Source organism: Antechinus flavipes, chromosome 3, assembly GCF_016432865.1.
Source record: "Antechinus flavipes isolate AdamAnt ecotype Samford, QLD, Australia chromosome 3, AdamAnt_v2, whole genome shotgun sequence".
Taxonomy (NCBI): domain Eukaryota; kingdom Metazoa; phylum Chordata; class Mammalia; order Dasyuromorphia; family Dasyuridae; genus Antechinus; species Antechinus flavipes.
The window spans coordinates 74,921,458-74,943,860 of record NC_067400.1 but is presented as its reverse complement, the minus strand read 5'-3'; the positions used below and the strand labels follow the sequence as shown (position 1 = coordinate 74,943,860).

The 22,403-nt window shown below is 32.6% G+C and overlaps 1 protein-coding gene across 21 annotated transcripts in view; it reads left to right on the top strand.

Moving 5' to 3' along the window:
* Positions 1-22,403, top strand: part of MAP2 (microtubule associated protein 2) — a 350,338-nt gene that overhangs the window by 38,763 nt on the left and 289,172 nt on the right. The gene's annotated exons all lie outside the window — the stretch shown is intronic.

Below are 22,403 nucleotides of genomic sequence, written 5' to 3'. Positions count from 1 at the left end.
AGAATGAAGTAGCTATACCTACTGGAAGTCTTTTCTAGGTAGCTGTGGATGAAGGCCTGGAAAAACAGGACCACGTGTCTTAAATTCTCCAGTTATAGTGGGAGAGGGACATTCTTAACATGGCATTACTGTGTCCTCCTAACTCTTTACTCAATATTCTCTTCTCTGAAATTATTCAATTATCACTTTTAAGCAAATGAACCCCAAATCTATGTATCCTGTCTTTGGGTCTATTCCTCTGCTTGTAAATGATTACTGGATAACCTGGATATCTTTCTAACACTTCAAAACTGAACTCAGTGTCATCTTTCCTAGATCTACCCCTCCTCTAAATTTTCCCATTTCTCTTGATAGAATTGTTCTTTCTCAGTCATTTCTGAGGCTTTCTTGTCTCTCACTTCCTTTGTCTTGTCAATTGTCAGTTGTCAAAGACACTTCCACAATACTCATTTTATCTCTTCTCCATTTTCACTGACAGTTTAGGTCCTCATATGTTTTGCAATTATAGATCATTTCAATACTATCCTCTTTTATTTCTCTTTTTTAATTAATCTCTCACTGATCCTCCAAACTAATTTTTTTAATGTAAAAGCCTGGTCATGTCACTCTCCTGCTCTGATATATTTAGTGGTTCCCTAGTGCCTGTAGGATGAAAGAACTCCCTAGCCTGTCAGTTAAAGCTTTCCAATTTAGTTCCCCTGACCTCCCTACCTTTATTTCATTTTACTATCCTTTGAAGTCTTAATGTCAAGCTAACTAAATGACTAGTTATCCCTGCTCTGGTCTTTTTCCAGATTGTCTTCTATCCCTGAAATGTATTACACCTAAAATCCTGCCTGTTATTATTCTCTTCCTTGAAGTTTTAGGTCAGGTGTCATCTCTTTTACAGAGGAGACTTCTCTGATTCCCTATTTCTGATGAAAGAGTTTTCTTGTCTCTGGATATTCTAGTCTTAGCACTCTGGCACTATCTATTTTTGCATGTATCACATTATGACATTTTACCTTGTATACCACTTTTTTTCCATGTATTAATTGTTTGACCCTTGAAATGAAGAAGTTTTTTTTTTTTTTCATCTTTCTATTTTGAGCACCTGTAAATAGTTTACAATAAATACTATTTGGGATTGAATTGGGTTAAGAATTAGATGATGATAGCATTGTGAATCAGCTGTTAGCTCTGCTATGTACTGTGTGATTTTGAGATAATGAAAAACTTTTTGAGCCAGTTTACCCATTTGCAAAATGACAATAATATTTGTACCACCTTGCATACAAAGGGTCAAGTGATTTAACTGCTTAAGGCATATTGTTGCCATAAATATTCTTACAGTATAAAATGCATAGTGAAGTCAGGGGCAAGATTTTTTAAAAATAATTTTAATACTTTCTTTCAGGTGTCTAACAGTGCTCTGCTATTAGAAAATGATTGCTGAATGAATATGTGAATGAGCTTTCTCTAGATCCCAGTATACATTATGCTCATAGAATTGCTCCTTTCAGATTCTTCTGGCCCTCCTTTCTCTTCCTTCCATGGGCTGATCTGTTTGCTCTCACCTAATCTATACCTCTGTTATCTAAGGCAACCCAGAGGCAAAATTTATGTTTTCTGTTTTCTGTCAAATTTACACCATTTTAAGTTATAATTAATATTTTTGACATAATGCTGCCATCCTCAAATTTATTCATTCAATAACCATTTATTCAGTATTTACTATTTGCAGCAGGTTCTAGGATTCCTGTGTTCCCTGCAATCCCGATGATTGCCAGGATGTTTCTGCATTGGTATCATTGTTTCTAATAACAAAATTAAATTTTTCATTAATAGAGGTTTTTCTCTCTTTGAATACTCAGGGCATCTAAGATGTCCTCATTTTTCCATCCCTGCTATCACCCTTCCTGTCTAATATCTTTCTATATTTTCTGAAAGCTTTTACCGATCTCCCAAATTGTCAGTGTTCATTTCTTTCTCAGAAAATACTGTATAATCTTTTCTAGTTAACTGTTAGGTTTTTCCATATAAAGTCCTTGAGGTCAAAATTTTTGTTTTTGTTTTTGTTTTGTTTTGTTTTCATCCTCACAGATTAGCAAATTATCTTTTTTCTTCTTTTTCTTTTTGTATATTCTTTCTTTTTTTTTAAATTTTATTTTATTTAATAATAACTTTGTATTGACAGAATCCATGCCAGGGTAATTTTTTACAACATTATCCCTTGCACTTGCTTATGTTTCATTTTTTCCCCTCCTTCTCTCCACCCCCCCCCAAGATGGCAAGCAGTCCTATATATGTTAAATATGTATTAACAAATTATCTTGCATACAATAAGTGCTTAATAAATGGCTGGGATATCTTGCAGAGTTGGGAAAACCTAGTTTAGAATTGATTGACAGTTTCATTTCTTCTCATTAAACATCAGGAATAAACAATGTTCTTACCTTAAATTTAGTAACATCTGCTAGAATCATAATTAATTTCTTTTTATTGTATAATTAATTGGGATCAAAATAATTCTCCTCTTTCTCTCTATGACCAAAGTAAAATTGAATTCACTCAGAAGAAACTCAAGATGGGAAAAGTTAGAGAATCCATTGCAAATATTCCACTATTAATATTCAATCATGGCAGAGCATTCCGAGATTATATTGGTCTGATCAGTTATATTTGACACACTAACATCTCTAACATAGTGATGTCATTTTGGTCTTCAAGAATGAACAACCACTACCATCCACTGCACATATATAAAACAATTATTCATTTTTGTTCACCTCTCTTATTTCTCCAGACTAAAAAAAATTCTATTTTATTCTATTTTATTGTAATTTATTTTCTAATCCCTTCACTTGTTATAATTTCTTCTTTATATTCTTTGAATTTTCTTAAATTCTCAAAGTGTGTAGCCAAAAATTAGGTGGTGTTGATTAATAGCATCATGGGATATAACTGTGTTCCAATTGTTTTATTCTTTTTGTTTTATCCTAATGTCAGTATCATGATCTATATTTAAGCTTTGTGATACTATTTCATGGATTGGTTGCCATGGCCAAAGGATTTTTTAAATAGTGACCATACTACTGTTGCCAAAATAATTGTTTACAATATGACCAGACTATTATTGATAAGCCAATACTTAGCTAGTTAGTCTTTAGAAATTAGAATCAGTCTGTTTCAGTGGCCATATCCAAAACCTTTTCAATGTGGTAAAAACTGAAAGAGGTTAGGCCCAATCGGCATGGGCTTCAAGAATGCAGCATTAATTCCATATCATTACTTCCTAGTAGGTTTTCTTTTATTCTCTACTGTGCATTTTTTATTTATTTTGTTTTCTTCCTTCCCCAAAAAGAATTTTTAAAATTTGTGTTCTAACTCTCTCAGACCATAGTATTTTTAAATTTTAAAATATCTGCGGACCAGTAAGATAGTAGTTATAAGTATTTTCCATTTTCTCAAAAAATATTAACATATATATAAGAATTTATGTAATTATATATTTTACAATACTGTTTCCCCTCTAGTTTTTATATTTGAATATAGCCATCTCTAGTCTATGATTCAAAAGTTCCTTCAGACTATGTCTCTACATCCTTTCCCTCCATGTCTTGAAATCATAGCATGTTGAGGATAAATGGATTGCTACAATCGTCATAATTTACCTCTAAGAAAATTGAAGGCCATGAAAATTCAAGTGATTTCTTTGGATTAAATAGCTAGTTACTAGCTCTTTAGTGTCTTAACTGTCAGTCTGATAATCTTTGCTTTTCCCCCCTCTTAAGATGCTTATCCTTTTGCTAGCTCCATGACAGTAATCTAAAATGACAGTATTAGAACCCAACAACCTAGCCTCCAGTATACTTCCTCTCTTACCTCCCTGAGTCACTTCTTACATGGATCTTTTCATGTGGTGAGATACTAATAATTAACCATGCAAACTAATTATTATTCAGCAGATTTTATAATTTTCTCTTCTCCTTTTATGAAACTGGAGAGGGTAGAAGCACTCAGAAGACCCAAGAAGGACTTCTAATTGAACTTGAGTAATTTTCATGGAGAGACTTACTCCTCACTCAGTGATCTGTTCCAAGTATGGGCACAGTGCTGGAAAGCAAGGATGCTGCATCCTTTGCATTTTTGAGCTGAATAATCCCAGTGGCAATCTCCATATCACAGCCTGGAGGTGCCATAAGAGGGGCCAGTTATAACCTTTTTTTCCATAGTGAATTCCACTGTTCCCTGGATTATCAAAATGAGAAGAATAGTGAGCGTTTGTTCAACCTGAATTGGTAGTTTGTTTAGCTACTGTGGCAGTCTACTCCTAAGCTTGGTTTATTTGTCTCTGTAATGATCTGTCCTTTCCATAAATGTGGGAGGACAAATGGAGAGAAGAAAGGACATTGCAGACAATTAGTGTTTTAATAAAGGAAAGATTAAATTTAAAGAATGACTTGAAAAGCTAAAGGTTGGTAAACAAATCAATGTTATCTCTTTCCACTATTCTTACCTTATAACATCAGGGCAGTTTTGGAAGGGGAAATTATTATCACTCTAAGAATCTCATTGAACAATAAAGAATCAGCATCATTGAAGCCAAAGTGAGAAGGATGCAGGTCATTACAAAGTCTTTTTACAGAGGGAGTTTCTGCAGATTTTTTTTAAAGAAAAATGTGGATTTCTTAAAATCTGAAATATATTCTGGCTAATGTGCTCCCTGAGTATAGATTAAAGAGAAAATAAAAATTATAATCTTACTATTACTACTATATGTGACCTCCCCAATGTGCCTCACTTTTATAGAATTTTGTGCAGAGTTTTGTTTGCCACTAGTCTAATAATAGGTAATAAATGCAAGATTAACAGTTTCATGTGAAGAATAAGAATGATTTCTCTTTGATTTAAAGGGTGACTGTTAAAATGGCAATATCCCTACCAATGTAGAAGTGCTATTTTAGCATTTGTGAAAACCACCCATGTTCATTTATTGGCGTGTTAGAGCAGCACATTCTGCCTGCTTGTTGATCACCTCTGATGTATATGCAGGTTGGCTGTGAGAGTCGCCAACATCATCTTGTACCTGGCTATTGTTACATCCTGTTTCCACCAGATAGTTGAGAAAGTACCCAGAGAACAGATAATATTGTGACCCAGTGGACTGAACAATCAATGAAGTTGCCACCAGAAAATTATGAAAAAAAAGAAGAAAAGTATCTTTCCAGATACCAATTTATAGAGCTACAACTCACTATGTAACTTCTTATGAGCTAGATAAGTATAATGAAAGTGTTTTATTTTTAATGAAAAAAAATAGATTTTCTTCATCCTTCCAATCCATGCCCAACATTAAATAAAAAAGGAATAAACTTTTTGTAACAAATATTCATAGTCAAGAAAATGTTGACCATGCATTCCAACAATGTATGTTTAATTTTGAACCCTTTATCCATGACCTCTCCATCAATGGGGCATGTTTCATTGATGCCTTATACTCATTGTTCACTGTTGTCTAGATCAAAGGTTTCAAGGCTTTCAAAGTTATTTTTATAAGATTTTTCTTATATATATTTATATTTACATCTACATTGTATTTTGCTTTTATATATTTATTTGCCTTCACTTCTGTCTGCACCAGACTGCTATCTTTCATTGAAACTATTATTCTCATAATTTCTTTTGTCACAGCATTATTCTATTATATTGATATACCATAGCATGATTTCTTTGTCCATTACCCAGTTGATGGGCATTCCTCTGGCTTCCAGAATTAATATTAAAAAGCTACTCTAAGTGTTTTTTTTTAACCTATGAATCATTTCCTCCTTGTTTTGATCTTTTTGGAACATATTTCTAGTAGTGATCTCTGGATTATTTTAGTAACCATTATGGATATAGTTTTGAATTACTTCCAAAAATGATTGTAAGAATTCCCAGAACCACATGATGCATGGATATGCTTATTCCTCCAATATTTTTCATCTTTTCAACTCTAACAGTGGAATATAATGGGGGAAAATACTTGTTTGGGGGTTAGGAAAGAACTGGGTTCAAATGTCACTTTCGAACTTTACTAGCTATATGAAAATCATTCCACTTTTCAAGAGTTCCTTATGTGTTTCAAAGACATGGAGAAATAATAAATATTTCTTATTAAGGATTGCCACAAGAGTCAAATTAGATAATTTGCATAAAATATTTTTAGGAAAACTATATAACTCATCAGATCATAACTTCAGAACTGGAAAGAATCTTTGAGATCATCTAATCTGAACTCCTTATTTAATAAATGGGAAAATTGAAGGCCATTGTTGTTGAGTCATGGCTTAGTGATTGGTTAAGTAATTTGTCCAAGGTTACCCAGGTCATAAGTAGCAGAGGTAGCATTCAAATGCTGATTCTCTGATCCGAAATCTAGCTTGCTTTTCAATGCATCATATGCTTTCCTAACTCTAGGATGACAGAAACTCTATTTTCATTTATCTCATTAGACTGTTGTCAACTGATACTATCTTTACTATTTACCATACCCCTTTCAGTATAGAATTCAGAGAGATGTAACTTTTCAGTTATGCATTTGGTTAAACCACCATCTTTTTAATCTGCTGAATTACAGATTAAGAGTTTTAGTTTTGTTCCATTTGGGATTAGGAGACACTAACAAATGAGCTATTGGCTCTTTGCCACAGTGTTCCTTTGTCAGTTTGTTTTTTGTTTTGTTGTTTGGTTCTTTTTTGCCATCAGGATTTTTTTGTTTGTTTTGTTTTAATTTTTGTGTGATTTCATTTTGTAAAGAAATTCTAATGCCTCCCACTTTTACAGATTATCATTTTTTCTGTAATTTGTATTCTTGGACAGGTGTCTGAAATACTGAGAGTTATGAGAGTTAAACTGCTTGCCCAGTGTTATAAAAACCAGTAGATATTGATCATCTCCATCTTCTTAATTTCTAGGCCAGCTCATGATTCACTATTCCTTCCATGGGTGAATTATAATCACAAAATAATGCATTTCTGATAGCATAATAATTCTTTATAAGCACAGAGAGATATTTTTCTTAATATTAAATTAATTTGAGGATTTCTTATTTTGAATAACAGCTAAGATGTTTTCATTCTTGGTCAATTGAGACATTTATTTTTAATGAAAAAAATGGATTTTCTTTTCTCTCTGATACCATACTCAACATTGAATAAAAATAAGAATAAAACTCTTGTAGCAAATATTCATAAGTAAAGAAAAATATTGACCATGTCCCAACAATTTATGTCTAATTTTGAACCCTTTATTTATGCCCTCTCTATCAATAGGGCATGTTTCATTGATGCGCCCTATATTCATTGTTGACCATTGTCAAAACATTTGATTTATAGTGACTGAAATAAATGATTGAAATGTTCCTCTTTTACAGGATGCCTGTCTATTAAAAAGCAGGAATCCTATTTAATAATGTAGATTTAGTGTAAAATGATTGGCTTTGTTCCCAGATTAGGAAGTTCTCCCTTAAGAAACCACCAGTAATAGAAGCTTTCACTTCACTATTGGGAAGAAATGTTTTGCTGCCTTTACAGAATATCAAGTACCAGAGGAACTAACATTTAATATTGGAAAAAGAATTCCCTTTCCCCGATATGTAAATAACATAAAATAATAATTCTGTTAGTGAAAAGGCTCTGTCCCAGTGAAATACTTATTGCCAGAAATATCAATAACAGATAAAAATTATGTAAAAATAGAGAGATGAGTTGCAACAAATCAGAAGAGATTTAATAACATAAAATCCCATTAAATAATAATTTTTAAAAATGTGTTGATTAAAACCAAGTCAGAGCAATCTCAATAAATCAAGAAGTATAAGTGGCTAATATATTTTTTAAAAAATTATAGAGGAAAAATGCTAGAGAGTTCTGAGCATATCAAGGATGGTTGGGAGAAGAAAAGTTTGAAGACATGAAAGTAGAGATACAAAAAGGAATTGGCTATAGGGGATAGGTAAAGCATCAGAAGGATGCTGGGCCCTAAATCAGGGGAAATTTGAGTCCACAGATCACTGATGAAAGGGAAGAAGACATGAAATAAACACAATTTTTGTCAAATTTGCAGTTTTTTATAAGATTCTCCATGTCTACCTTCAGTCTTATTTGAACAAACAGGAGATAATTTTGTACTGTATATGAATTCAAATTTGGGGAAATACTACTGTTGACCTTTGTTATATTAGCTTTACTACTTCATGTGACTTATAAAGATTTTTTGGTTCTATTTTAATTTTTTTAACATGGCTAACTTTAATTATAGCTTCCCTTTCCTCCCCCCTGTTTCAGGGTATCATTCTGTGAAATACAAGTATAGCTGATTGTTACAGTGGCACTACTACAGATCAATAGTTTTATTGGTAAATCTGTGGCATGGTTTCTATCAGGAAACCTCAGGCCATTCTTACAGATTAATCATTGGAATAATGCATAAAATAAACATTTTTAAAAATCAGATTTTTAAAAGATAAAAACTAAGATTAGGAACCTATTATAAAGAAAGCATTTTTTATTCTTATGTATGACATGGACAACAGGCTTCCAGAAAGGAAGCTTAAGAGCAAATTAAATTTAATTTTCACTAATAGAATATGTGAAGGACTTAGAGCTTTTCAGAAGTTGTGATCAAAAATGAAATTAATACAATCCAAGGATGGAATCTTCATAGATGGTTGACATTTGCTTCTTAAGCAATAGTGTCATATGAAATTGAGTGATAATATCATAGGAAATTACATTCTTTATAGTTTATACATGATATATCTTAAGCTCTTAGCACATTATAAAAGGAAACTTTCTTAAAATAGACTGAAAGGTGTGGTAGAAACAACACTGGAATTGATTCTGAGCTTGGTTCTATCATAGTTTTAAGTGGACAAGCCACTTAAAAATTCTGCCACTGTTTCCCCTGGTGGGGGAGAGGACTTATCTATTAAGCAAACTGAATGTCTATGGCTTAGGAGTTATTTGTAATATATATTGCATGGCCAAATATTCATTGAAATAGCCCAGTATTGCTACAGATTATCCATATCTATAATTTGAAATTTATTTCCAGGTGAACTGGAAAGCTTTATTAGTTCTGAGACCTTTTTATGCCCACCATCAATTTCCTTCCCTCTTACTTATATGCTGAATGAATGAATGTTAGGTTAAGAGTGTGCCAGTAATTTGAGGTAGAAATATAAAGGAAATAAGATTACTTATTTCCCCCAAATTTTTAAATTAATGTTCTATAAAACATGATTATGAAATAATACAAAGCAATATTTTAAGAAACAGCACATTATAGAGATAAAAAAGAAATTCATATTGCAAAAGGGAAGTATTCACCTTTATTTCTTTAAATCCTCAGTGTCTTGATTCCCCTCAAACTTGGATGAACAGCTTTTTTTCTTTATTTGTCCTGATAACTCCCAGTCTAGTTTTTGTGGGGGTTTTTTCACAGAATATTCTCACAGTCTACTTCTTTCCATTTCTGTTCTCCTTGCCTACCTCTTTCTGGGTTACAGATGGTAGCATTCTGCTGAAGTATCTTTTTAGCTCTTTCTGGTCACTTTCTAATTGAAGCCTATGTTTCTCCCACCACCCAGTGCCAAAGAATATTTTCCTTCTGTTTCATTTTCCTCTCCCTCTCTAGAGAGAGAGAGATCTAACATTAACCCCTACTTTCCTTTTAGCTTTTAGAAAATGAGCAATACATATTCTTGCCAACTACTTATAATTCCTGTATAAATAAATAAGCTAGAACAATAATGGAAAGATCACTGTCTAGGATCAGAAGATATTTGAAATGGTAAGAATATTAGACATTTTCTGAGCTAACTCTTCATTTTACAGATCCAATTCAACTTAGCAAACATTTATTATTAAACATAAGGTATATAGGCAGTACTGGGAATACAAAGAGATTTTTCAATAAAGTCACTGTTCATATACAACCTAAGATCCAATAGAGGGATAAGGATTAGATCCCACTGATGATTTTAAGCTTATAGTGTGTAGGACAGCTTGGAAATTCTAGGGAGACAAGAGTCATGAACTTATCATGGCCAGATAACGTCAAAGACAATGTCAATTACTCATCTATTTGACTTGGATCAGGCCTCTTTAGTTTTGCAGAACTAGAGCCTAAATTTTTTAATATCTCAAAAGATATGAGCAAACAACTCTCAAAAGAATTTAAAAATATAACAACCATAGGAAAAAGGTTCCAAATCACTAATAATTACAGAAATGTAAATTGAAATTAAATACCAAAAGTTTTAACTTATATTGACAAAGGTAACAAAAAGGAATAAATAATTTTGGAGAAGCTATAGAAATAGGGTATTTTGCTACTCATATTTTGGAACACTGATGAATGATTAGTGAATCTGAGCATTAGTCTAACCATTATGGAAAGAAATTTGAAATTATGCTAACAAAATGACAAAAAAAAGTCCATACCCTTTAAACTTAGAGATTACACTGTTAGGTATATATCCCAAGGAGGTCATTAACAAAGAGAAAGGTCCCATATACAATAAGATATTTATTGAAGAACAATTTACAGAAACAAAATCAATGCTCATTAATTCAGTAATGGCTAAATGAATCATACTACATGAATGTAATGACATATTACTGTGCTGTAAAATATATTACTATAATGAATGTAGAGAAGCATAAGAGAAATTATATGAAGTAATGCAAAATGAAATCAGCCAAAGCAGGAAAACAATATATTCAGTGATTGCAATGATGAAAATGGATAGAATAAGAACACCAAAAAAAGAAAAAAAAACCCAAAGCTTAATGCGGCAAAATCATGTTGATCAGGTTTGCTCCCAAAGAAGTAATAAAAGAAGCGGTTTGTCCATTACTTCTTTACAACAGTAGAAATATATAAAATATTGAATATAATGTCAATGGGTCTTTGATGTGTTGGTTAGTTTTGTTGAATTTTTTTCTTACTCTTTAAATTCTTTATTCTATGAAATGATTCTCTGGGAAGGGGAAGAGGAAGGTTATAGTGAGAAATATTTTTGTAAAAACAAAAATATTAATAAAACTGTTTTCTATGTCTATGGCAAGACTTGCTCTTGCCACTGAAACATGATAATCCTTTTGCATTCAACTGTGAAAGGGAAAAGGGAAATTATGCAATCCTATCAATATATTTTAAAGGATATTTCTCCATGCAGGAGTGGGAGGCAGGAAAAGAAAAAAAAGAAAAATAAATAAATATTTTATATTTAAAATGAATAGTAAGTTGAACATAACAATTTGCGGTTTCACATGCAGTCATCTTTTTATTATACTATGTTATGGAAATGATTTTTATTTCATAAATTTAAAAATCAGTATTATTGTGTAAAATAAATCATTTCAGAAAAAAAAGGGCTTGCTTTTAATTAATGAGCTGTTATCTAATTCAGTAAAGCCATAGACTTATCAACTGCTCAGTGAAACTAATAAAAACTTTGACCAAAAAAATATCAATTTGAAATAATATAGGTTTCAAAAATTTTTGAAGAATTTGCTGTCTTAATAGGCCATGTCCCATATAATTCCTATGAACTGTGTCAAACAAAACAACAATAAAATTGAGAGTTGCAAGTACTTAAATCACAGTATTTCTCTTTGAAAGCCAAAGTAAGATATAACGAATTGATTAATAACAAGATAATCCAATAGCACATATAACATTTCATGGTTTAAGCAGCAAGGAGCAGCCAACTTAAGACAAAGCATATAACAAAATGTTTAGACCTATCACATTTCTCATTGCTTTCCATGAATGTATTTGAAACTGAGCTGGAAAATGTATATATTCTCTTACTTTGGGCTTGAAAATTGATAATTAATTTGAAAACTGGAGAATTTTAGTGGGAAGTCTAAGCTTTCTAAATAACTCTGCTTCTATCCATCACAGGTCAGTGTTCTTGTAGACACCCAACAACATCAGCTTACATGGTTCATTAAAATAGCTTCAAAGAATTGACAGTGATATACCAAAATGTTAAAATGCAGTGCTAGTTCTGAGTTGCTGAAAATGGTTTATGAGGAAACATTTATTACTAGCAGGAAAATGAGTATATTGTTTTTCTTTTCCTGGAGGACTGAACTAAGCCATGTACATAAGGATATTTGTTTCTTAATATCACATTTTGAGGGAGTGACAAACTTTTAGCTAAAATAAAAAGTTCTAATGTAACATTCTACCTGCCATTTCATATACATCATAGTTCAGAAATAAAAAAAAATTCTTTTCCAAATCTAAAATAATCATAGAAACTTAGAAAGGACCTTAAGAATGATTAATTTCAGATCCCTTTTTATAGTTGAGGAAACTGAGGCTTAGAAAGGTGAAAATATTTAAGAAAAATTCCATTCTTTATATTTTAGGAATATTTACTTTCTAAAATAGAAAGAAAGAAAGACTATATACCAAGGCATATGACTAGTATATATATATTATAAATCATAAATATAAAACATAAAAATCTTCATATTATTTTTCCAAAACATCAAACTTACTTTATATGACATTTTCTACAACAGGAATTCACTTTTTTGGAATTCTAGTGAAACTTATTTATAGACCAAAATAATATTTTGAAATGCATAAACTAATATGCATAGCATTATAAAAGAAACAAAATTTTGAATTGTAGTTATGAATGCTTTTAAGAACAAACTTAGAGACCCTTGTTCTATAGAATAGACTAAATGTGAATCAGCCACAAAGTGAAGTTAACTGGATGACTTTTGCAGAAATTCCTATTTTTCATTTTTACAAGTCTTCTTGCTGAGTAGCCCAAGGATCCCTTTTGACTACTTTCCATATGTAAACAGAGATAAGTGACTAGAGCTCAGCTGATTTTTATGGGGGAGGGGGAGATGAAGCATCAGTCAAATAGTATCATTTTTTATCAGTTTGACTCTCCATGATCATCTTTTCCATATTTGCCCATTTATTCTTTCCCAGTTTTCATGTGGTATTTCCATTTATCTTCTAGTTTATTATATGCCTGAATCAGTTGTTAACCATCTCAGGGATCAATGACATAATTACATTAAAAAAATTCAACAAACATTTTTATATTTAAGGTGCTGTGCTCTAGGACTTGAAGATAAAAAAAGACAAAAAAATGTCCAATTATCTCCTGCTCCCAAGTTGCTTACATTTTACAAGGAGATGTAGTTGTATATACAGATAAGTCAGCACAGATAAGAATTGTCCCCAAAACAGCAAGCAATCCAATATAGGTTAAACATGGGCAATTGTCATAGAATTTTTTTTAAAGGCAGTTAAATTAATCCTTACATATCTTACAAAAATACCACTTTTTTCATGTGACGCCTCTGCTCAAACAGTTTCAAAGACTTATCATTTTCTATAAGATAAAGTCCAAACTCTTTAGACCCTATGCAATCTGGCCCTAAACTCCAGTGCCTTTTACATACAAATTTTATCCCTTACTCTTGCCCAATAAAGGGAATAAGTATTGGACTTGTGCTTTTAATAGCATATGGCAGTGGTTCTCAAACATTTTGGTCTTAAGACCCCTTTATACTCTTAAATATCATTAAAGACTCCATCAAGAGTTTTTATATATGTGGATTGTATTTATTAGTAATTTCTCCTTTAGAAATTAAAATGTCTTACTATTGTTATGAAAATACATTTGATCTTATGGACCACCTCCAATCAAAGATCAAAGGAGAAGGAACTCCTAAGACCACTTAGTAGGTACTACTGGCATAAGGGTCTCCAAATGAGAAACTCTCCACCAATGTGATTTGGCTGCTTTTCTGCAATTTATAATCTAAAATAGTGGCTTAGTACTAAAAAACTAGATGACTTGGCCGGGATCACACAACTAGTATGCATCAGAGATAGACTTGAAAACATATCTTCCAGGCTTCCAGACCAGCTTTCTATGTGATAAAACAAATTTCCTTTCAATATTCTACACAGCCTCCCACCTTATTTTTGTAGTCATGCTGGTATGTTCATTGCTTCATAAGCACATATTTCTTATACTCATGTTTTCTGTAGGCAATACTTTGCATTTCCTCCCCTGTTCTCTCTATATCTCCTTCTTTCAAGTTATAGTTCAAGTCTTCTCCTCCTCTGATCTATATTATTGCTTTTGCCACCCACTGATCCATGATGCTTTACTGCCTTCTATTGTTAATCAAATTCTTGCATGATGAATGTTTTGCTTAGCTTGAAAACTACTGCAGGTTTTAGATAGATCATGCCTTAGATCAACTTCTTTCTGGTTACCTTAGTATCTAGCATGGGGAAGTAAAAAGTGTTGTATGAATGAATGAATAAGTGAGTGAATGAATATATAAGGTTTACTTAATCCCTGGAAATTTAGAGAGAGGATAACAAGACAGAAAATTTCTCCTCAGTCATATGTCAGTTAAGAGCACCTTTATGTTTAGAGTTTAACTTGCCAGTTGATTGTCTACTGTAAAACAACAAATAGGCCATAGTTGATCTTTTTTTACCTTCTCTTGATTAGTGCTCCATCAGTTGTATTCCATATGCAACTGATCAGACTTGGGTCTAGAGAAACTAGTTCACCTATTATTCAGTTCATTATTATTTGAAGCACAAATTTCTCTTTTATTTTCCCAGCCCCTTCTTTTCTCCCTCCCTCCCTTCCTCTTTCCTTCTCTCCTCTCCTCTCATTATCTCCTCTCCATTCCTTTCTTCTTTTCTTCCTTCCTTCCTTCCTTCCTTCCTTCCTTCCTTCCTTTTCTCCCTCCCTTCTTTCTGTGCATTATCTTTATGGGATTTACATCCTTCCTTTACTGACAGATAATGATATGGTACCTGCTCCAAAGTGCTTGACTGATAGCATCTAATTAACCCTTACAGTGTTCTTTGATCATAATTCATACTCCTTTGTAATTCATAAGTGGGGAAATAGCAATGCAGACAGAAGCAATATCAAATGATGTGACTAGAAATTAGAACTGTTCTGACAGCTTTCAGTGCCTGTGGGGTAGGCAACATGTATAGGCATTCCCTCCCTCTCTGCTCCTTAAGGCTATAGGATAGTGCTACTAAGACCACACAGTTAGTTGGCTAAGTCAATGCCAGATTTCCTCTTTTATTTAATTTACATGCTAAAACATACACACAAAATCCCTGCTTTAATGCCCATCTTCAAGTGTGAATGTACTGTGAAATTTTCCCTGGTATCCTAGTTATTCTAAAGTTGTACATAATTCAATCTATGCTTCTTACTTCACCTTCTCCTGGGATTAGAGGGTTTGGGGAATGCCAGCAATAAAGTTATAGTCATTCAGTTCCTGATGCTGTTCCTTTATGCTCATTTTAGCAATTATCTTCTTTTTTCTGAACCCTTTAATCCACTGTGTATAGTTAAGTGCCACAGTGGACAGACTGCTGGTCCTGAAGTCAAAAAGACCTGAGTTCCATTGTGACCTCAGACACTTGCTAGCTGTGCAAGGATTAAGCTTATTTGCTTCAGTTTTCTCATCTGTAAAATGAGCTGGAGAAGGAAATGGCACACCACTCCAGTATCTTTGCCAAGAAAATGGGGTCATGAAGAATTGGACACGACTGAACGACAACTGAACAAACAAAATTACATACTGCTCCATCACCAGGTTATACTCTATTTGTCTCAAACAGCACCATGTGTTGCTGATTCTTGAAGTATCAATATGTTATGGCTCATAACATTAGAGAGTTCAAACTGGAAAGGAATATAAGTCCATAGATTTTTAATTTTTATCCCTTCCACCTATTGCTTTCACCATAACTTACTGTCATATTTTTTGTTTCATTTCTTAGGTTCTCACCTTTCATAACAACTCTTAAATTTTCAGAATTAAGGTGGGATATATAAATTCATACCCTTATATATAGGAGAAGTGAAAAGCTCAACACTGCTTTGGGCCAAGGAGAATGTTTTACCAGAGGAAAGGATCATTAGAAACAGCTTGGCATGTTTATGAGCAGTTCCCATTGGCACTTACTTAATAGGAAAAATGGTTTTGCATATGGTGAAGTGTTTTTATATGTACATTCAGCTGGGCATGTGTTATGAAATGTGCCACCTTTAAAAGTTTGAGTTTTTAGCATACCATGTTTATTACACATGTATTTACTCCTCTTGTACCTTTCTCTCTTCTCTTCTCTTATCTCCTCTCCCTCTGTTCTCCTTTTCTCTCTTTTTCCCTCATTTGGAATTTTGAGAAGAAAAATTCTCTCAGCCTTCTTTGCCCTTTGATGAGTTGCTTGGGGGTTTGATTGGGAGATGGAGAAATACTAGAGAGCAATGCAAAAGCAACTGATCTTACTTATAGATGCTTCTCTGTGTTAAGGAAGGACAAAGGCAATTTATATCTCATTACTTCCTATTAGTTAGCCTAGAGAAGGTTGAAAACTAGTCAGTACTCAGTCTTTTGCTCCCTCCCAGCCACAGTTTTGTTCTTTTTTACTCCTTTTTTTTGGCTAAGGCAATTGGGGGAAAGTTACTTGTCCAGGGTCACACAGTTTAAGTGTCTGAGGTTGAATTTAAACTCAGGTCCTCCTGACTTCAAGGCCAGTTCTTTATTCACTGAGCCATCAAGCTGCCCCACACAGCTATGTTCTAAAAATTTGCTTTACCCATCTCTCCTGACTAAGGTTGAGATGTTCTTCTAATAAAACATCCTTAATTATCTTTATGTTATGGACCCATTTTGCAATCTGGAGCCCTTCTCAGAATAAAATTTTTAGATGCATTAAAAAATTTGCCGGATTGCAAAGGAAACTAATTTATTGAAATGTGGTTATTTGAAAATGTTAAAGGACACCCACCCCAACTTAAGAACCACTGCTAATGTATATTCAACCCATGAAGAGAAATGAACAATTATAGTAGGTTACCTAGTCATTTATCTCAAATCCAAGTATACTTAAGTCCCTAACTTTAAAATTGAATCTTAAATGTAGCATGATCTTTCACTATGTTCAATCATTCTGTTTCCTATTCTTCTCTTATAATCACACACATAACTATGCTCAAGGAAGTTAGCTTTAGTAATTGCTTACAAAGGTAACTATCAGATTTTGATTTATTCTTTAATAAAAAAGTATTTTATTCTAAAAATGGAGATAGTGGTAGCAATCAATAATCATTTATTAAACACCTACCACGTGTCAGGCACTATGTTAAGAACTAGGAATACAAAAAAGAGGCAAAGGACAGCCCCTGACCTCAAGGAGCTTACAATCTAATGGGAGATACAAGATGAAAACAAATATGTACAAAGCAAACTATAGGCAGAATAAATAAAAATAATCAATGGAGGAAAAGCATAATTTACCAATTCTATTCCTTCTGTTTTAGAATGATAATACTTTAAATACATCAAAGTTTAAGATTTTATTGATCTGGATAATTTTGCTATAGATACTCATCACTTTCTCTGACTTAGGACACATTCTTTCTGAATTGCCTTTGCCAAAAAAAAAAAATAATAATCATTTTGTGACTAGCTTTATCTTTTTAAAATTATTTTTATTATAGTTTTTATTTACAAGTTATATGCATGGATAATTTTACAGCATTGACAACTGCCAAACCTTTTGTTCGAAGTTTTCCCCTCTTTCCCCCAACCCCCTCCCCCAGATGGCAGGGTGACCAATATATGTTAAATATGTTAAAGTACAAATTAAATACAATATAAGTATACATGTCCAAGCAGTTGTTTTGCTGTACAAAAAGAATCAGAATTTGAAATAGTGTACAATTAGCCTGTGAAGGAAATCAAAAATGCAGGTCGACAAAAATAGAAGGATTGGGAATTCAATGTAGTAGTTCATAGTCATCTCCCAGAGTTCTTCACTGGGTGTAGCTGGTTCAATTCATTACTGCTCTTTTAGAACTGATTTGGTTCATCTCATTGCTGAAGATGTCCATTTCCATCAGAATTGATCATCATATAGTACTGTTGTTGAAGTATATAATGATCTCCTGGTCCTGCTCATTTCACTCAGCATCAATTCATGTAAGTCTCTCCAGGTCTTTCTGAAATCATCCTGTTGTCATTTCTTACAGAACAATAATATTCCATAATATTCATAATACCACAATTTATTCAACCATTCTCCAATTGATGGGCATCCACTGTAACTTTATCTTTTTAATGCATGGAGGGAGAAGAAGTTCAATAGAAGGTTAAAGAATGAACAGTTGAAATCCTATTCCATTTTTGTAGCTTTATTGAAAATCAGAATAATTTTATATTCTCACAATAATTGGTTGCAAAGATCAAGTAAACTGTTGTTTTATCCTTTTTCCCTCAATGATTTTTTTCAGTAGGAAATATCCCTGAGATGTTATGAAAAACAGATAACATATATTCATTGTGTTTTATGCCATTATTGATTGCCTTTTTCTTTTCAATGATAGCCCCTCTGGGATATTATTACTGATTGTACTCTATAGCAAGTTGTATGTCTGGGCAGACAGCCAGAGAGTTAAAGTCTGCAAATATGTTTATTAGGGAGAGAAAATGTCCCCTGAGATTCTTCCAGGTGTGCCATACCAATAGAAAAATCCTCTCAAGATGATGTTGAAATACACTAGACCTTCTTTGCTGCTTCATTTAGAGCTGTTACCAGGGAAGCTAACTCTTAATTATGTTGAAGTTGAAATGATGCTTTTGGGAGCTTAGTTCAAGATAATTTTCATGGGAATGTGGTATACTCTCCACCACCCTCCTCAATACCCCAATGGTGATAATTTAATCAAATTAGTAATTAGAATTGTTAACAATGAAGATTCTTCTTATCTTGAGAAAAATATGAAGTGAAGCCTAATCATTCATGATCATTTGCCAACAAAGAGTTCTAAAAAGAAATGTGCTATATACAATAGGCACTAAGTAAAAGTATATCAGATTTTAAATCACAGAAGTGAACTATTATTGCTATTGCCATGATTTAATTGCCAGCACTTTACAGATAGTTTTTTTTTTAAAAAACTACATGCCCCAGTAATAATTTTAAATGATAGTTTTTTTTATGAAATTGAATTTTAGAACTAGAAAAAAAAATGAAAGAGACGTTCTAATGCCCTTATTTTCTTTATGAGGAAACTCAGGAATTAATTATCTTTAAGCAATGATGCAATTTTAAGTTGTTTCCCCCCCGCTTAGGCCTTTTCATTTTTAACAATACTATACTGCCTCTCATGAAGGTTATGATGTTGACTATTGTTAGGGGAAATATTCTGAGTCTCATGGATGTAATCCATGCCTATAGAACATAATGAATGATTCTTTAAGGGACTGAACTGATTTTGGCCTTGTTATCACCATGCACTAACAGAATAAATAAAGAAGTATCTTTTTCTAAATATGATTTCTAATTAAATACTGTCTTCAAAATTTTGTATGGGCAAATCATCTCATAGAAAAAGCAACTATTTGACTCTATATTAGAATATTAAACAGTTTGTAATAGCAAGCATTTAAAGGAACAATTGAGGGTAGCTCATTAAAACTGTTCATTGTTCTAAGGTAACCCTTTGTTCCTCTTATCTTTTTATTCCCATATGCCAAGAAAAATAGAAGAATTTTGGGGCACGTGATGATAGCACTTGTCTATTTCTATTTTCTTTCTTGGCCACTTTGAATCTCTCATATTATCCCACTCATTTTCAACTACTCCCCACACTATTCATTTTTATTGTTTTTCTGAATTGTCTGCCGATCTGTTTTCTGTAGTAAATGGAATGGGCTTCCCTAAAAACCAGTCTTCAGCTCTTTGTTCCCTTCTATTTCTAGAAACTTTGACGTGGTTCTTCTACTGTGATATTTTTGTGCAATTTCTACCTGTTATCAGGTCAAAACTGCTATATACAGGCACCCAAATCTTCCTATATTCATGAAAACAAAAAAAGCATTGTTTGTAGATAATGTGCTTCATCACAATATATTATATCTATATAATATATGTAATACATAATATGTACATATATTGCATTAAGTAGTCATTTAATATAAAATAGTCATATGTTAAATTGATAAATGTAATTTCTAAGTTACTAAATTATTTTATTACATCAAACCTTTACTTTAGCTTAAACCTCAAGTAGTTTCTATGCTTTGCTCTCTTTACACTTGTGCTAAACAAGACTCTGGCAATAATTTCTCATGAATTATTGTAATAACTTTCTAAATAATAGCTTTTTACATGGAACCTTTTAAAGTGATCCTTCTCCTTCCTGCCCAAGTTAGGGTTTGAATGAAGAAGCACTGACCCTATCAACCCCTTCATCAAGCATCATTCTCTGGCTTCCCATTGCCTGATAAATAAAATATAAACTCCTTATCCAAGGTTTCAATATCCTCCTTTTTCTGATCCCCAACTACTTAATTTCATATTTCCACCTATAATACATTCTATGATCTGGCCAGGTTGGACCACTCATTACTGCCTAATGTGGTTCCATCCTATCCTGCCTCTTCTCTAGCTCTGTATATGCTGTCCATTATCCTTGAAATGATCTTGCTCACATTTTAACTTATTGATACCTTTCCTTTTTTTAAAATAACTTTTTATTGACAGAACCCATGCCAGGGTAATTTTTTACAGCATTATCCCTTGCACTCACTTCTGTTCCAATTTTTTCCCTCCCCCAGATGGCAAGCAGTCCTTTAATGTTAAATAGGATACCTTTCTTTACACTTTTTTTGGGGAGGGGAAGTTTAAATACCTTGCCTACAGACACACAGCTAGTATCTTAGAGCAAATTTGAATTCAGATTTTCCTGACTCCATAGCCAATGCTTTATGCACTATGCCATATTATCATCCTTCCTTTTCCATTTTCAAAGCCTAACTAACTCAAATCTTCCAGGCTCCTGTAGAAATGATCTCTCATTTCTTATATATCTGAATTGTACTTCTCTTATTTAGTTAAATTTATAGTTTTTATGTGCAAGTGTTTTATCCCTACTAAATTGTAAGCTCCTTGAGGAAAGTAATTTCATAATTTTCAATCCCCAGTTTCTTTCACATAATAATAAATAAATTTTGTATATGCATCAGTACATTTTGAATAGGATTGTTTCTTATTCATTTTAGGTCCCATGTTCAGCAGTTAATCAGAGCCTTGGGAGCTGAATAAAGTTATTTTCCAAGAAGAAACAACTACTTTAAAATTTTTATATAATTTTGTGATTATATATTGCAAAAAACAATGAAAATATTGTACATATATAACCTATATCAAATTGCTTGTTTTCTCAATTGAAGGAAAGAAGGAGGAGAGAATTTGGAACTTAATTTTTTAAACAATGTTAAAATTGTTTTTACATTTTATTTGGAGAAAATAAAATATTAAATAAGTTTTGAATATCAGGGCATAAGAGGCAGTTAGATGGCACAGTGAATAGAACATCAGCTCTGAAGTCAAGAGAACCTGAACTCAAATCTGGTCTTAGACACTTAACATGTTTTAGTTGTGTGACCCTGGGCAAGTCACTTAACCCCAACTGCTTCAGCAAAACAAAACAAAACAAAACAAACAAAACAAAACAAAACAAAACAAAACAAAAAACAGGCAAAAAAAGAACTTGGAACATAATATAAATGCAATATATTTGATTATCATTTATGCTCAAATTATTTTATAAATTCTTGTCTCTTATTTGATTCTGATTCCCAAAATATAATGAAATTCATTTTGATACTAGAGATGTACGATTGACAGAACTAGCATAAAAGTGAACCTCTTGTTTCCTCTGAACCTGGAAATTTTTAATAGGGTTGAGTCATTATATGGCAGTTTTTCAAAATCTGATACTAAGAATTCTGGATAATTCAGTCAAGATAGGAGATGTGAGTAATGGGCAAAAGCTGATGTTTATCCTTGAATAGAAATTACCTTTGTAACACTCTATATTGTGTTGATTTGCTTGGAGAAAAAGAATTCCCATTTTGAAGTCAAATAACCTTCTTCATCTACTTGTAGGTTGAAGCATCCATAGATCCATTCAGTTACTTTGACATTTTGAGTCTGTTGAATACAATCCTTCTCTGATCAAAAGCCCTCTGAAAATCTTCCATGGAGGATCTGTCTAATGTCCTAGAGTTGTATGTCTGTTTCTTTTACTTTCCTGAGGACTCCAATGTGCAACTCGGACTGTATATCTGTGGTCTCTCATTCTTATTATATAAGTATTTAACTTTTTTAAAATCATATATTGTCCTCAGTAATGCCTCTTACTTCACTTTTCTAACTCTTAGTGTTTGCTAGTAACAATCAACTATTGATTACCATATATTTCTCTATTCCTTGTTGTTTTAAATTGTAATTCTTTGAGACTGTAAAATATCATGATTCAAATACAT